Consider the following 15447-nt stretch of genomic DNA (forward strand, 5'->3'; position numbering starts at 1 on the left):
AAGTGTTCTCCTACTGGTTTCTCTGTCTTCTGGTTCCTGATGTCAGATTTATGTCCATTTAGCCTTTGGCGTAGGGTTTGGCCTGTTTGTCCAATATAGAGAGCTGAAGGGCACTGTTGGCATTTGATGGCATACACAATGTTAGAAGATGAGCAATTAAATAGTCCTGAGATGGTATGTTGGATGTTGTTGGGGCCAGTAATGATGTTGTCCGGGTGTATGTGGCAGCAAAGTTGGCATCTGGGTTTATTGCAGGCTCTGGTACCAGTGTCCATGTTAAGTCTGGTGGTTGTATTATTGTGGGTGAGGAGTTGTTTAAGATTGGGTGGCTGTCTGTAGGCAATGAAAGGTCTTCCTCCCAGAGCTTGAGAAAGGGAGCTGTCATTGTCCAGGAGAGGCTGTAGATCTCTGATGATGCGTTGTACTGTTTTAACTTGGGAGCTGTATGTGATGACTAGTGGTGTTCTGTTATTTTCTTTTTTGGGTCTGTCTTGCAGCAGGTTCTCCCTAGGTATCAGTCTGGCTCTGTTGATCTGTTGTTTAACTTCATCAGGTGGATATTTTAGTTCTAAAAAGGTTTGCTGTAGATCTCTTAGGTGAGATTCTCTGTCTGTAGAGTTGGAACAGATACGGTTGTAACGTAGGGCCTGGCTATATACGATGGATTGTTTGGTATGTTTGGGATGGTAGCTAGAAGCATGTAGATATGTTTGTCGGTCAGTTGGTTTTCTGTATAAGGTGGTGTCTATACGTCCATCCTGTATTTTTATAGTAGTGTCCAAAAAATGTATTTCTTGCATAGATTGGTTCATTGTTAGGTTGATGGTGGGGTGAAAGTCATTGAATGTCTGGTGGAAGGTTTCCAGGGTCTGTTGTCCATGTGTCCAGATAATAAAGATATCGTCAATAGCCACCCAATCTTAAACAGCCACCCAATCTTAAACAACTCCTCACCCACAATAATACAACCACCAGACTTAACATGGACACTGGTACCAGAGCCTGCAATAAACCCAGATGCCAACTTTGCTGCCACATACACCCGGACAACATCATTACTGGCCCCAACAACATCCAACATACCATCTCAGGACTATTTAATTGCTCATCTTCTAACATTGTGTATGCCATCAAATGCCAACGGTGCCCTTCAGCTCTCTATATTGGACAAACAGGCCAAACCCTACGCCAAAGGATAAATGGACATAAATCTGACATCAGGAACCATAAGACTGAAAAACCAGTAGGAGAACACTTCAATCTCCCAGGACATTCTATACAAGATCTCAAAGCAGCTGTTTTATTACAGAGAAATTTCAGGAACAGACTGGAAAGGGAAGTTGCTGAATTGGAAATCATTACCAAGCTTAAAACCATGGAAGCACCTGGGATGAATAGAGATATCGGATTCTTATCTCATTATGCATGATCAAGCTTTCTTTAGCACCTCAGCCCAGGACTAATTGCAGCCATCAGCAGCCATTAACACCCATCTACAGGTTTACCACTCCCATCAGCCCATCTCCCATTCCCACCCACCCCCACCACCCTCTGTATATATATAGGGTCTGACACTTCTGTTTCTAGTGTATCTGAAGAAGTGTGCATGCACACGAAAGTTCATACCAAAATATAAACTTAGTTGGTCTTTAAGGTGCTACTGAAGGAATTTTTTTATAAAATAATCGATTAAACATTAAAAGCCTCCCTAAACAGGGCTGGCTTCAGATGTCTTCTTAAAGTCTGGTAGTTGTTTTCCTCTTTGACATCTGATGGGAGGGCGTTCCACAGGGCAGGCGCCACCACCGAGAAGGCCCTCTGCCTGGTTCCCTGCAACTTGGCTTCTCGCAACGAGGGAACCGCCAGAAGGCCCTCGGCACTGGACCTCAGTGTCCGGACAGAACGATGGAGGTGGAGACACTCCTTCAGGTATACAGGACCGAGGCCATTTAGGGCTTGAAAGGCCAGCACCAACCCTTTGAATTGTGCTCAGAAACATACTGGGAGCCAATGTTGGTCTTTCAGGACCGGTGTTATGTGGTCCCGGCGGCCACTCCCAGTCACCAGCCTAGCTGCCGCATTCTGGATTATTGTAGTTTCCGGGTCACCTTCAAAGGTGGCCCCACGTAGAGCGCATTGCAGTAGTCCAAGCGGGAGATAACTAGAGCATGTTGTGTAATGTTGTGTAATTGGGCGTTTATACTTGGCAAACCTCTTGGAACCCCTCATTTTGTCATTTGATGGTGTGTAAATTTAACATTTTAAAATTCAAAATGATAACTGGTTATTTTCACCACAGGAAGCGTACGTTTAGGGGGCAGGAAGAAATACAGCATCTCTGCCTTCCAGTGTGTTTCCTTGGGCTGCCCCATAGACTTCTGAAGTTGGGCAGTCCTTGTCCAAGGCTCATTAATGGTTCCCTGCCATCCTGGGAAAAGTGACAAGTGGGGTGTTGCAGGTTCTGTGACCCAAAGGAGCGTCTCCACCTCCATTGTTCAGCCCAGAAACTCAGATTCAGTTGTTTAGAAGACATCAGAAGGCAGCCTTGTATAGGGAAGCTTTTGAATGTGTAATGTTTTATTATGTTTTTTTATATGCTGGAAGTCACCCAGTGTGGCTGGAGCAACCCAGTCAGTTGGGCGGGGTAACAAATAATAATAATGAATAATAATAATAATGAATAATAGCAGCTATTCTTTTAAAACTTTGGTGCATGTTCTCCAGGACCTGGAACTTGTGCTTTGACCCCGGTCTTCTCATTGAGGCAGTGTCTAAAGAACGATTAGCTAAATCTTTGGCCCTTCACTTTAAAGAGAATGACTTTCCAGGCCTAGACACTCCTATATTGTGGGAAACAATAGAGGCCGTTCCAAGGGGACTCTGCACAAGAGACATTATCAGGAGGACGAGAATACAGGAATATGAGGTTTAAATCCTCACTGCAAAAATTAAAAAGCTCGGTATGTGTTCCATATAAAATGCAGGTCCCAAGACCTTGAGGCCTTGAGGCCCTCAAAATAAATCTGAACCAAATTGGTGAAGGAGCAAATAGTTTATCACGACCGCCTGATTAAAATACTAAATTACCCGCCTTTGTTAACAGTGCCCATTACCCTTAATTCCAACGACTTCTCATATTTGTCTTCCCCTTATATGGTCTATGCTTTCAGCCTTTTACACATTGACTCAAGTGATAAAGCCACATCCTGGGCACTAGTGGGTGTAGCCGAGTTGTTTATTATTATTATTATTAATAATAATAATAATAAATTTTTACCTGCCCCCAGCCATTCTACATCGACACCTGCTGACGCATACAGAGAAGTTGCAAGCTGCCCTGCTTTTCGGTTGCTCTAACCATAACTCGTTCTAAACATAAATTTTAATCCAAAAACTACGTGTGTTTCCTTTCTGCAGTGCTGGGTATACGCAACATGGAAGACTTTAGGAATCGGATGCCACCTTAAGTTCTTGTTCCCAGGTGCTCCTTTGTGTTCAGATCAGGCCTCAGCAGAATAAGGTAGCACTTGGGAAGGAAGATGCAGCCCAGGAGCCCAGCACTGGACGCCAAGATAGAGAAGATCTGCACGGCCACCATGTACTTGCCCTTGGTGCTCAGGTAGGTGGGCACAAAAGACACCCAAACACTGCAGAAGACCAGCATGCTGAAGGTGATCAGCTTGGCTTCGTTGAAGGACCCAGGCAGCTTCCTGGCTAGGAAAGCCACCGTGAAGCAGATGGCAGCCAGGAAGCCCAGGTAGCCGAGGGCACCGTAAAACATGGCCACAGAGCCTTCGTTGCATTGCAGGATAATCTCTTCCGCCTGGGAGCGCATGTCGGGCTCTGGGAATGGGGGAGAAGAGCCCAGCCAGATGGTGCAGATGAGAACTTGGACACCAGAACAGGAGGTGACAATGGAGGTGGCCAGACTCTTCCCCAACCATCTCCTCACCCTGTTCCCTGGCCTTGAGGCCAGGAAGGCCAGCACCACCGTGATGGTCTTGGCCAAGACAGAAGAAACAGCAACGGAGAAGATGATGCTGAAGGCCATTTGTCGGAGAAGGCAGGTGGCTATCCTTGGTTGCCCAATGAAGAGGAAGGAGGACAAGAAGGAGAGCAGGAGGGAGACGAGCAGGATGTAGGAGAGGTCCCGGTTGTTGGCTTTGACTAGTGGGGTTTCTTTGTATTTAATGAAGATTCCTAACACTATGCCTGCTGTTAAGGATAAGAAGAGGACAATGGAAGCTAAGGTGATCCCCAGATGTTCTTCATAAGCCAGGAAGGTGATGATCTTGGAGACACATTGATCTCTGTCCTTGTTTGGATGCTGATCTTCTGGGCATTTGGTGCAACGTTCTGCATCTGAGGAGGAGGGAAAGAGTGGCTTCAGCATCCCTTAACATCCATGACCACCTGTGCTCCGGAAATATGAATGTCTAAAGAGGTAAAGAGTCGCAAGAAATACTTTGTTCCTTTTTTGCAAAGGGCATCCTTTCATCTTACATTTCCTTGAAGGAGGCAGAGGTGATGCACAAGGGTTTTCTCATTATGAGCACCACAACAACATCGTGCCAGGCGGCTGCCTGCAGCTCCTTCAGCTCAGGAACATACAAAGGCAAGGGATGTTATTACCACTCACTTTTTATTCAGTATATACAGAGAGAGGCTATGGAACCCAGCCTCTTGGTTAATGGCGTCATCCCAGGGGAATCTCCACCCCACCCCCATCTCTCCCAGTTTCTGAGAGAGATGCATGACCACCTGTTCTCCGGAAATATGAATGTCTAAAGAGGTAAAGAGTGGCAAAAATACTTTGTTCCTTTTTTGCAAAGGGAAAAAATGCTCCCTCTCTCGTAATCCTTTTCACCCACCTTCTTGGTTGGACATGGTTCCTTCTGCACATGGATCACAAGCGTAGCAGCAAACAGGCTTTCCTTCTGGAACCACCTTTGCATATCCAGGTTGACATATTTTGCTACACCTGGAACGAGGCACGGCCTAACCATGAAGATAAGAAGGTGCATAGAAAATAAATAAAAATGATATGGGGAGAGGGAAATATTGGAAAAACTTGGGGATAACCTGAGAGTGCTAAAAATAAATCACACACCCCAGTTTTCCAGTGGCCCATCATAAGTATGCTTCACACAGAGTTGACAGAAAAACAAAACACGCAACAGAAGTTGACACGGCTAGAGTATGTCCCAAAGAGTTAAAAGGTTTTTTCCCAACCTAGCATGAAACCCCTGACTAGCAGTATACCGTAGATTACAGAAGATTACAATGTAATGCAGTGAGAGGAGGAATGAGGAAGTCAACAGTATTAGTAAAATAAAAAAATTCCTTCAGTAGCACCTTAAAGACCAACTAAGTTTTTATTTTGGTATGAGCTTTCGTGTGCATGCACACTTCTTCAGATACAGTGAAATAGAAGTGTATCTGAAGAAGTGTGCATGCACACGAAAGCTCATACCAAAATAAAAACTTAGTTGGTCTTTAAGGTGCTACTGAAGGAATTTTTTTATTTTACTTCGACCCAGACCAACACGGCTACCTACCTGTAATCAACAGTATTAGATTTGGTATAATATTTAATTAGTTAAAAAAATTGTATTTTTGTATTTTGTATTTTTGTATTTTGTGTTTTTGTTGTTGTTTGTTATAAAATCAATAAATATATTGCCAAAAAAAGTATACAGAAGAAAACAACATATTGGCTTTTTTAACGGAAAGAATAATAAAACAAACTGACTCGGAACTCTCCGTTTGCCAAAAACCTTTTCTACAGAGACTTTAAACACTCTCTACCAGTAACTTTGCACACCCATATTTCAACTCTCCAAACCTCCCACCAGACTCCTACACAACTACCACATCAAATGCTGTCCAACAGAGCCTTATATACATGGAGTAAAGTCCACACCTTTGAGCAATTAAACAGAAATCACCGGCACCTGTTTTCTTAAACAGATACAATTGACATTAGACCGGCTCATAAGCAACTTGATTATTCAAGAAACCCAACAGGAAAGAAGGTGCATTGAGGAGGAAGTGTTAGGGGTATTTGTGTATCTGGATTTCACCCATATGGTTTGGAAATGACCCAACAGGAACTCTTGTCCCCCTACCCTGTCCACCTTCTGCACAGAAGCAACTCTTTGTTGTTTTAAATCGCTTCTGCAGACCCGGAGCGGAGCCCCGCTCACCCCAGCCGCTCACGGTGACGTCACAATGAGACTCTGTCTATGAACTTCTGTTCACCCTTTGACAGGCTTTGATCTGCCTGCTGCCTTTTCGTTTGAGGGGAAAAGACTGTTTTAAGAGGAATCTGCAACTTTCTATCCCTCTTCTGCTAAAAGAGCTTAAGTTACCTTGTATACCTTGTTAATACTGTGTCAACCAGCTTGTTTAGAGCAGCCTACTGTGACTTATTGTGACTGTGCCTGCAGCTGCTTCTTGCTGGGAAAAGCACTGATAAGGACTGACCTTGAGCTACTAGCTTCACAGTTGGAGGACGGTTTATTCTTTTTATTTACTGACTAAAGGACATCTGGCTCAGGGACTGAAGGACTGTTGATTATACTACTGAATATAACACCACTATGTCTGGGCCAGAGGCTTCAACTGGAAAGACAAAGAAAAAACCTCCCTTTCAGCCTCATTTGAAGAACAGGTTTTAACAGCTTTAGCAACATTGCCATCGCTGAAAGAGGGGTTAGAGCACAACGCCCAAGAACTCAAAAGATCCGCTGAGGAACAACAGCGCAACACAGAAGAACTGAAACAATTGAGAGGAGAGCTTGGAGCCATTTCTAAAGACATTTCACAAGTAAAAATTCAAGTGACTAGAGTGGAACAAAGAGTTACACAACTGGAAGAAGGGAAAGTCCTGGACCTGGAAAAGCAAGTGTACCAAACTCAGGTTGCGCTTGCGTTTGTGCAGATGAGACAGAGGGAGGGGAACCTCAGGATAAGGGCGTTTCCGTTGATAGAGCAGGACAATCTGAAGGCTACGATAATTGAAGAATTTGCCAGAACCTGGGACCTGTCCAAAGAAGAACTATAATCGCAGATCATCAAGGCATTTAGGTTTGGAACAAGATCAAAGAAAGATAAAAACTTTGTGAGTGACTGCATGATTACATTCCAAACCAAGGAACAAAGAGACAGAATCCTTGGGCTACACTATCAAAATACTTTGAAAGTTCAAGAATCACAGATTATCCTCTTCAAAGACCTGCCAAAGTTTTTCCTTGACCTGAGGACCCAGTACACTGATTTGACAACCATCCTAAGGAGAAAAGGAATTTTCTTTAAGTGGGACTTCCCGGAAGGATTAAATTTTCAATATCGTCAAAAGAAGATCAAGATTAGGACAGTGGTCCAAAAAAGAGAATTCTTACAGAAATACGAAAGAGAACTACAAGGATCAGGACCAGCTCCAGGGTCACTTGCAGAACCAATAGACTTGGACTCCGACTCAGACCTGGGTGAGGGCACAACAGCACCAAGGTAAATTAAAAATGTCACTGAAGATCTTGTCTTGGAACTCGAACGGACTGAACTCAAGGTGGAAAAGGAATCAGGTCTACCATATTTTAGCAAAACAAAGATTGAATGTGATATGCTTACAAGAGACACATGTCACAAGAACTCATCGAAGAATTTTACAAAATAAAAATTTGGGCGAAGAATTCATTTCATCTGATAAAGTGAAGAAACTAGGAGTGGTAATTCATGCAAAAGAAAAACTAAATCCTAAATTAATATTTAAGGATGAAGAGGGAAGATATGTAGCAGTTCAAATAACATCTCAAGGCGAAAAAAATTGATTTTGGGAATCTATGCACCAAATGAAGGAAAATCGGACTTTTTCAAAAAAGTGCATGAAAAACTCTTGGATTACCTGGATTACAAATTATGCTTGTTGGGAGACTTGAATGGAGTAGTCTCTACATTAATGGACAGATCACAAAGACAGAAAATCACTAATGAAGGAAGACTACCAAAGTCTTTCTTCGAATTAACTGACAATTTTGATCTGATTGACACTTGGAGGTTGAAAAACCCATTGGAAAAAGACCAAACTTTTTTTTCAAATGCAAACCAATCATGGAGTCGTTCCGACTATATATGGATTACAAGAGAGTTATCTCCGAGGATCATTGATGTGGAAATTTGCCCAAGGACTTGCTCGGACCATAATGCAGTATTATTGGACTTAAAAATATCTCTACAGGGTACATTCAGATGGAGAATGAATGATGCACTGTTAAGAAATGAGAAAATCGTGGAGAAGGCCCAAAAAACTTTGAAGGACTATTTTGATATAAATTTGAGGACAACGTTGGAAAAAAAGACTACCGGTATTTGGGACGCCAGTAAAGCTGTTATGAGAGGATTTTTTATTCAACAAAACGCAATCAGGAAAAAAGAACATAATTTGAGATAAGAAAATATTTTAAAACAATTGAAAGAAAAGGAAAAGAAATTAAGAAGCAATCCCAAGAATATACAGATCCAGAAGGAAATTAAAGGATTACAAACACAATTTTCGCAATTGATGAATCAAGAGATCGAATCAAAGATCAAATGAATGAAGCAAAAATCATTTGAGTCAACAAATAAATGCGGAAAATTACTGGCGTGGCAATTAAAGAGGCAGAAACAGAATACCATCACAAATCTTGTCCAAGAAGGGAAAAATCTGGAGCACCCAACAGAGATTCGTAAATGTTTTTTTTAAATATTATAAACAATTGTACAAACAAGAAAAACAAGATGAAAATAAAGTTGAGCAATTCCTGGACAAAAATGGATTGCAAAAAATTCCAGAAGATAAAAAATCCCTACTATCTCAACGAATATCAATACAAGAAGTAGAGCAAGCTATACAACAAATGCAACTGGGTAAAACACCAGGACCGGATGGACTAACAGCTACATATTATAAAACAATGAAAGACTGGTTGGTTCAACCTTTGAAGGACTTATTTAATGAGATCTTGGAAGGAGGAGGGGCCCCAGAGTCTTGGAAGGATGAATACATCACGCTGATACCTAAACCAGACACAGATAGAATACAAGTGAAAAATTATCGTCCAATCTCCCTGTTGAATGTGGATTATAAAATATTTGCAAATATTTTGGCTTCAAGATTGAAAAAGGTTCTTAAAGATTTTATCCATCATGATCAAGCCGGGTTCTTACCGGGAAGACATATGAAGGACAATATTAGAAATGTAGTGGATATTTTGGAAATGTTGGAGCAGAAGATAAATAAAAAGCCATTTTAATGTTCATTGATGCAGAGAAGGCCTTTGATAATATTTCTTGGCTATTTATGAAAAATAATTTAGAGAAAATGGAGATGGGCAAAACTTTTTTGAATGGAGTGAATGCGATCTATTCTGAACAAAAAGCTAAGATTATTGTAAATAATATGGTATCAGAAGAAATTAGAATTGAAAAAAGAACAAGACAAGGGTCTTGTTGCCGTCTCCCTGCCTGCTTCCCCAAACCAAAGCGCGTGGGGGACTTAGCCGAATTGCGGCGCGGGGGGGGGGGGCTTTTTGCCGTTTGCCTTCCCTGAGCTAAGGGGGAGGCAAACGGCAAAAAGCCCCCCCCCACGCCGCAATTTGGCTCGGGGACTGGCTTGGCGGTGGCGGGAACATGGGGAGGAAGTCTGCCTTTTCTCAGGATGCCAGGGCACTAGCGCATTCTAGAGCCTCAAGATTCCCTACCCATCTCAGCTGCTGGGGCAAGAAGGGGCAAGAAGGAGCGGTGGTGGCAGCAGCTGAAACTGGGTGGAAAGGACACCTCTGGTCCCCCTTAGAAGGTCATTTTGCAGGAGTGGCTGAAGGAAGAGCAGGAGCAAGCTCTCCTCGCCTTCTTCCTCCGCAACATCCCCTACCTTGTGAAACTGCTTGGGCCACTCAATGGCTTCTGGGTTGATGTTGAACTTGATTCCAGTAGATGCCTCTCCCCTTATACTGCCAATCTTCACCATAGCACGAGACCCATTGCGAAACATCACCCAATTCAGAATATCAAAGTCAGGAGGCAGCTCCCAATTCTCATCCCAACACATTGTGCCCCTGGAAGTATTCAAACACTGGGTTTCTTTTAAGAAAGGGTGGAGCTGGAATGACAGGGAAAAGAGCAGCATTTTATTGTTCCTCACTTGGACTCAGGTGGCGCTGTGGGTTAAACCACAGAGTCTAGGGCTTGCTGATCAGAAGGTCGGCGGTTCGAATCCATGCGACGGGGTGAGCTCCTGTTGCTCAGTCCCAGCTCCTGCCCACCTAGCAGTTCGAAAGCACATGAAAGTGCAAGTAGATAAATAGGTACTGCTCCAAGCGGGAAGGTAAACGGTGTTTCCATGTGCTGCTCTGGTTTGCCAGAAGCGGCTTTGTCATGCTGGCCACATGACCTGGAAGCTGTACGCCGGCTCCCTCGGCCAATAATGCGAGATGAGCGCCGCAACCCCAGAATTGGACACGACTGGACCTGATGGTCAGGGGCCCCTTTACCTTTACCACTTGGAGATGGGGGCTCTCCAAAATAAAAGTAATGCAAATAATAAATAATATTAATACAAAAGACAATACATTCCTTTAAAAGTAAAAAACAAAATACCTAAGGAGACACCTTGGTCTATTGGAATTGGCTGAGAGAGCCTCATTTTCACAGTGAAGATTGATTATTTGAATTCATATAGTGCTGTGCATCCAATGATCTGATGGTGGATTGCAGCATAATTAAAATTATTTGTTGCTCTTGCACCAGAATTCAGGGGAACACTCAGACTCAGAAATTGAACTAAGTGAAAGAGGGACCTACTCTGCAGATGAGAGCTGACTGACAGAGTTGAACAAGGGCAGTTCGACACCCCCTCCCCATCTCAAGGAAGACACTGTTAGCTCTCAAGAAGAGGAAGAGTTAGAAGGCAGCCAGAGTGTTGCTAGGCAATCAGCAGATCAGCAGAGGTCTGAAAGTGGGGAGGGCGAGGGCCAGCCTCTCAGTCCCCATTCTAGGAGACTGGATAAGATCAGAGGGCAATGGAAGCACAACATGGGTGTTATGTACTTATATTTCAAGGGGAAAGGCAGGGCTTTGGTTTTTTGTTATGTATTTTTCCTCCACATTTTGTATCTTTATGCTGTAAGCTGCCCTATGATTTTCCAAACAAGGGTGGGATCATGGCAGACTGACGGTCTTCAATGACTCCTTGCCCACAGAGGTAGCAACCTGGTCTTGGATGATAGCCAGACACAAGCTTGGCTGACAGCGTTCATTTCTGAAAAGAAGTTGAAATGAAGCAATTCACCTCTGGTTGCTTTGAAAAGCTGGATTGTTGTTTTCCTGCCCTGTGACTGCAAACTGAGGAGCATCATCTTGCCCAAACAATACTGCGGTCCCTTTATTATGGGCCGCAAAGACCTCCCTTTCTTAATGATCTTTGGAATGGGACGATTGTTTCCAGCACCTGTTGAATTAACTGTTTTCTGTAATAAAGGAGAAAGAAAGAAAGCTCCCCTTACAGCGTTGAGTAAAAGCAACAAAGAGCTGGATTGCAGTTTGCAGAAGGGGAAGGAAATACCTGCCATGGCTGAAGCCTTCCCTGTTTCCATTTGTCTCCTTCTCCCACCATCAGCATCCGCCGTGGTCTAGATGAAAGTGCAGCATTCAAGGCCTGGGCTGCAGCTTGAACATTGAGGTAAGTGCCATAGCTGTCTGCAGACAGGACTGTCTCAATATCCTCTTGGGGCAAAGACTCCCCTTTCTCCTCCTCTCTGCATCTTATCCAGCCTTTCGGGGATAACACATGCTTGGAATATGAACAGTGAAATGCTTCACTCCAAAAATAGAAAAGGTGATTGTACAGTGATTCATGGTAACCATGTTTGGTGCTCCTTATTCTGGTCTTAATTGCGAAAGAGAGAGAACCATGAATGTGCTGGATGTAAAGAGGAGGGAAAGTCAAGCTAGCGTTGATGTCCTGGAAAGCCGTTGTGATCCAGACTTTGGCCCCTATTACCTTCTCGTAATAAAAACATATTAACATTATTAATAAAATGTCCACTGTATCAGTTACATAGCAAACAAATACGCCGACTTGTCCCCACTTGAAAAAAACTTCACTTGGGTCCAGCTGCTGAAGTAAATCCTCTTCTGCTAATATTTTTGAGAAGGCAACGCAGATCCCTCTTCTGATCATCAGAGGAGTCACAGTGCTCACAAACCTTTCTCCACTGTCATTGTCTGGAGCCAAGAGGCCAACCCACGTCCATCCGAAATGGAGGAGCAACTCCACGATCCCCTGGTGCTGAATTTCCTCTTTGGGGAGCATCTGGTGGACGAAAGGGAACTGTCTTTTATCTTCAAGAACCTGGTTTGTGAAGCCATAACTGAGCTGGGGAGGAAAGGAAAGAGGAATGGTTTGTTTTGCTTTCAGGATAGGGAGCAGATAATTAATTAGTCATCTGAAATGACTGATATCTAAGCAAAGTTGTGCTGGTGGGGCCGGTGGGAGTTTTAATCCAAAACAGCTGATGGTGTCAGGAAGTGTTCAGATGAGAAGAAGAGGTGGAGACCCTCAAGAGGATTCCAGGGAGGGGGCAGAGGAAGACAGTATGGAGCCAGGTTTGGGGGGTGGGGGAGAGAACACAGCCCAGAAGGAGAAAAGAGTTGGGGAATGTTGGAAGGTGAGGAAGAAGGGCAAGCTAGCAGATTCATCAGCCCCAAACAGAGACAAGATCAGAGCAAGTTGATACTCTGTCCCTTGGGACCTGCTAGATCTTCCTCCTTCCTCTTATACCAGGCGTTTCACCCACGTCACAGAGCAGAAAATGAGGAGTGGGCACATTGGGCAACAGCTCCAGCCTTGAGGGAAGATACTTGGTGGTTCTCTGTGTGTTTTGTTTGATGCCAATAAGTGGAAGGATAGAGATGCTCTCTGCCTGCCTGGTTTCTCTTGCCAGTACTTTGCCTGTTAGTTCCCTCCGGGTCAGGTGGGGGCCAAGTAGGAAAAGGCTCAGTACATTCAAAAAAGAGTGTTGGATTTCATTTCATTTCATTTATTACATTTCTGTTTTGCTTTTCATTCACAAAAATCACAAAGCGACTCATTCATAGCAAAAACGTAATAGAACATCACAAATGCAACATAAATAATATTGAATGATTTACAAACCATCAGTTAAGCATTTACGTTCTATAAAACACTATTAACAAAACAATTCAACAGCTAAACGGCGCAATTTCAACAAAAGTAACATTATAAGATTAACAAAATACTGCAGTAGTCATGATCTATGGAACAAAATTAACACCCTCAACAAACCAGCAACCCCAACTGAACTACACACTCATGGATTCATGCACACAGTCTCCCCACCGCATGACTCCTGGTCTTTCTCTCAATTCAGATCACTAAAAGACACATTCAGATAATGTCCATGGCAGCATCAGCTCAGGGCTGGAAGGTGGGGCAAGGCAGGTGGGAGAAGCCTTGGCCTGATGGCCAGCACATAGCTCAGGGTCTTCTCATTTTTTAAAGTGCCCCTCCTTAACTCCCCACATGAAAATGTTGAGTTTTAGTCTCTGTCCCTCCCTGCCCTCTGTCCCATTCATACATGTGGGATTTTGTAGATGCCTGACATGGCGGAAATCTCCTTGGAGATGTCAGAATCACTCCTTCCAAGAACAGCCAGAAGGGGATTCTCTTCTCCGCAGTGATAATTGGGAATGTTTCTTCCGCTGCCCGCAAGCAGCTCTAGCATGGCATCTGAAGTCATCCTGGCATCAAAATAGTTCTCATAGAGGTTGTAGCCAAGGGTGATGTTGGGTAAGATCCTGAGATCCCGGTTGATCTCCTGGATGGTGAACAGGAAGGACAAGATGTGCCAGTAGAACCTAGACCTCTCACTAAAAAAAATGAAGCAATTTTAAAGACTCAAACCCCATTCTCAGGTGAATGAAAACAAAATATTATCCCCAAATATTAGCCTCTATTTAATCATCTCATTGTATTTATATCCAAGCCTTTTCTGTCCATTATACAATACAGATTTGGAGATTTGTTCTCCATTACTGGAGTGTAGATGGACACAGTCTCTCTGCAGAAAATAAAACAGAGTAAAAGAATGAATCTCCTACCCCCCACCCCAAGTTTCAAAACTATTGGGAAGTTGCTGCAAATGTTTTGCCTTTGCTTTTACCTCTGTGATCCAGCTGTTATTCAGAAGGAAAAAAGGGGGTTAAGTGGGGTGGAGTGTTTTGTCAAGGGTGACCAGTGGGTTAGTTAGGAGGAATTTGAGTCCAGGTGGGGAAGCACATAACAACTCAAAACATCTGTACATAGAAATGAGGATGAGAAGAAGAAGAAGAAGAAGAAGAAGAAGAAGAAGAAGAAGAAGAAGAAGAAGAAGAGGAGGAGGAGGAGGAGGAGGAGGAGGAGGAGGAGGAGGAGGAGGAGGAGGAGGAGGAGGAAGAAGAGGAAGAGGAAGAGGAAGAGGAGGAAGAAGAAGAAGAAGAAGAAGAAGAAGAAGAAGAAGAAGAAGAAGAAGAAGAAGAAGAAGAAGAAGAAGAAGAAGAAGAAGAAGAAGAAGAAGAAGAAGAGGAAGAATTACTTACCTCTCAATCCTGGTGAAGGGTGTCTGGGAAAAGACATATGGATCACGTTGCAAAAGGCGTTTTGGAGATACGATTCCACCAATAAGAAAGTCTCCAGGCTGGTAGTAATTGCGAGCATCAGTTTGATCTCTGATCAGATTCAAGGGGCATTTTGCCTTCTGCTTCACACAAACTCCACGTGACTGAATTAGCAGCAGGAGCAGCAGGGATCTCATCCTGGCTCTGCCTCCTTCACATCTGCTACGTGTGACTCCTCTTGCCTCCTGACCCAGCCAAGCAGGAGAATCCGAAGACTCTTGCAAGACCCAAGCTGCAGTGGCTTTCCTGGGCTGGGTGGGGCTCAGCTCTGGCTTCCCTTTCTCCTCCAGTCTCCAAATCTTGACTCAGTCTGTCTCCAACACAGGAAATATTATCTGCAACAACTTTTTATTTCCAGTCCTGTTACAATTAATAATGCCATGCTGTTGGTGTTTCTGTTGCAATCTCCAGAAATATCTCTGGAGCTTTGAGGAGAAGAAATCACTATGATTTTGATAATTATTACTGGAAGAAATTTCACCTGCATAACATAACTGCATAACTTGAATGGCTGAAGCGGCAGCTGCAGAGCTGGAGGAAAACATGTTTGCAATGCTGCTCTAACATTTGGCATAAATCAGGGCCGGGGGGGGGGGGAGTTTGGCCTGAAATTTGTGCCCAAGGACCTCAGGAGAGAGCCCTGCCACTGGATCCAACCAAAGGCGAAACTAGTCCAACACCATGTAGCTCACAGTGGGAAATAGGAGAATCAGGACCGGAGGGTCCCAAGGG

The sequence above is a fragment of the Zootoca vivipara genome, chromosome 12, assembly GCF_963506605.1.
Source record: "Zootoca vivipara chromosome 12, rZooViv1.1, whole genome shotgun sequence".
Classification (NCBI taxonomy): Eukaryota; Metazoa; Chordata; class Lepidosauria; order Squamata; family Lacertidae; genus Zootoca; species Zootoca vivipara.